This window comes from Theobroma cacao, chromosome 7, assembly GCF_000208745.1.
Source record: "Theobroma cacao cultivar B97-61/B2 chromosome 7, Criollo_cocoa_genome_V2, whole genome shotgun sequence".
NCBI classification, from domain to species: Eukaryota; Viridiplantae; Streptophyta; class Magnoliopsida; order Malvales; family Malvaceae; genus Theobroma; species Theobroma cacao.
In genome coordinates, this window is record NC_030856.1 from 7,069,484 (window position 1) to 7,072,723 (window position 3,240).

Consider the following 3,240-nt stretch of genomic DNA (forward strand, 5'->3'; position numbering starts at 1 on the left):
TTACTTTCCAAGTAAGGAGGCTTAACATGTATCAGTTTTTGAGCATTCTCAATGCCTTGTCTTGACAATATAATGACTATGAACAATTTTAGGAATATGGCTTTGATACATAATGATCTCATATTGTAACAACTTTACAATTTTCTTACAAGGCCTTTATGTTGCATGGGTTTCATCCAATTAGTACTTAATAACTCCTTGTTATTGAATTAACATGAAAGACAACCTCTATCACGTATAGTTATGCGATTAAGTATAAATTAAATGACAATCTATATTCCTTGACCAATCCAATTGACTCAAGGGTATATACCAACAAAATGAATAAATAAAAAGAGTTAATTTTTATGGTGTTGTGGTTAAAAATTATGAAGATGGAAAACCTTTTGAAGATGGTGCTGATGAAAAATATTTTTTACTATATGATCTAAACAATATAAAATATTTTTGGCAGTTTATCTTTGATTTGACAATTTTAGACACAACACAAGAAGACATGGAGTTAATCATATTTGAGTTTAGTTTTATCGTGTTTCTTGTCGTAATCTTGTCAAATATAATTAAAACGTTTAAACTCATTTAATTAATTGTATTAATCATGTTATTATGTCTAACCTTTATAAGTGGACATGTTTATCAACCTACTTAATTTAGTAGTAAGAAACTATTTTATTAGGATAATGGAATTTATGGATTGTATTTATGTAGAATTTCATTATATTTGATGACATTATTATCTTATTATAATTTTTTATGATTATTGATTTTTAATTTGAATAATAAAATTATATTTAAATTATAGGTCTTTAATTTAATCGTATATTAATCTTGTTACGTGTTAAAAATTGAATCGTATTAATTATTTTATAGTGTTTTTAATTATGTTGTGTCATATAAAACTTAAAACTCGACACGTTTAATAAACGTGTTAACCGTACCGAGTCATGTTATATGTTTATTATATGTATCTGTATATGTGTTTCAAATCCTAACACTGATTAGTTAATCATATTGTATTCATATTTACGCATAAAATTGTTAATATTCTATATTTACACAATACAATTAAAATACAGAAATATGAATTATCAAGTCCAATATATGTAAACAAATTATTTTTTAATCATGTCATGACGTATAAAACTTAAAACTCGACACGTTTAATAAATTTGCTAATTATGTCGAGTCATAGTACACGATTATTATACGTATTCGTATATGTGTTTTAGATACTAATATCGATTAGTTAATCGTGTCGTATTCGTATTTACTTATAAAATTGTTAATATTTTACAATATAATTAAGATACAGAGACACGAATTGTCAAATCCAATTTATCTAAAAAAATTATTTTTCGATTACCAAATGAACTTTAAGTACTTGCCACATGAAACTGACATATATGCTAAGAAAAACCAATCTAATGATTTATAGATTGTTATTGATACGTGACTCATGCTAATAGTAATTTTTGAGCATTCAAACCAAGAGGAAGAAATGAAGATAGTGACAGAAGATGAGGAGGGGGAATTCAGAAAGGAAATTAAACAAGAAGGGCAAATTACCTTGCTAGAAAGAAAAGGCATGAAGCGTTGTATGCATACATGTTAAAATCGTACCATATAGACTTGTCTACATAGACTCTTAACCTGAGCTAGTTAAGGGTCATTGTATGGCTTTTGGGAGTGAAGAGTGAAGACTACGCCAACTCTTTATTTTTCTTGAATGACGTATAATTAAGGGTTCAATGTGTGCCCTTAAATGCTGACTGTAAATAAAAATGTAATTAAGTATTTAATTCAATGATAGATATATAAACAGTAAACACAGTAAAGAGAGAAATGCACAGAGCCTATTGGTGTAAGTATGAGATTAATGCATCAAATTGAAAACGAAAAGCCAAGTATAACAGCGTTTGCATAGGAGTAGAAAATGTCAACCATTGCCCGACCCCTCAAAAGTGAGTTGGAATGAGGTTGATGCTAATAGTGTCCAATACAACATATACTTTCATTTATAAAGTGTAAAATATATAAATACAACATTTTCTTAATAGAAAACAAGCACAATTATTTATTTTGTGATGATGAATGTTGATGTAGAACATTATTTTACACAACCTGAAGAACATAAACATGAGGAACATAAGGAGAGTCCAATGATGATCCTAACCGGTAAGTTGGCTGAGGGAGTTGAACTTAAAAATCAGTTGTGGTTGAGGCTGAGGGAGATGAGAAGTGAACTACGTATTGGAGAAGTGGGGACATGAAAGTGTTAGAATGGAAAGCATGGAGGTCGTTGAATCCTATCGCATTAGAGACGTTAGTAGGATTTGCATATTTTTCTTGAATTCTCATTTGATGTTACTTGGATAATGTTAAAGCAAGAACATGAGTGCAAGGGATGTCATTATGCAAGAATATGTACAAACTTTACTTTTATCAATTGATTGAAGTAACTTTTAAATATGGAAATATATGCACTTAATTATATTGAGCCAAATACTCAATATGCAATTTGTTTTCAATATATACACTATTTTCTTATTTTAACGATCTGTTAAAGTGGACTATAAGACAAAGAGATGATAATTGAAGTAAACATTTAATTTTTATTCCTTTTTATTAACAGAAAATTAAAGTAAACTTCATAATTTACTTATAAAACTTTTTAAAAAATTAAAAATAAAAAATCAGATAATTCAATTGAAATTCTCCCTAAAAGGCCCCCATTTGTTGGAGTTTTTCAGTTTTACGTCTAAGATTAATCCAAAGTTTTATGTTCAATTTTCATACCATAAAAACGCAGCCTCAAAATCATTTTCTTTTGTACTATTTAACTAACATGAGGTGCTAAAAAACTTAAAAATTCATTGAGTAACTCAAAATTGAATCTATCAAATTGGGTCAAGCCAGTGGGCCACCCGACCCATGGATAGGTCTAATGCCGTGTTTATAGAAAGGAAACACATGAATCGCATCGACTGTTGTGGTTCCTATTTGAAGACACATTCAAATTCAATCCCTTTCATACAGTTGTTTCTCAGTAGATTGGACGTAGTCTTCACTCAACAAAGTTAATTAATTGTTAAATAAACCCTTAGCTCACATTAATCCCGTTTCTTACGTATGAAAAAATATATATATATGTAATATTTGAATAATTAATTCAATAATAAGGGTCAAATCTCTACTTCAACACTTTCATCCTTACTCTTTCCGTGCATAACAAAAAATTAT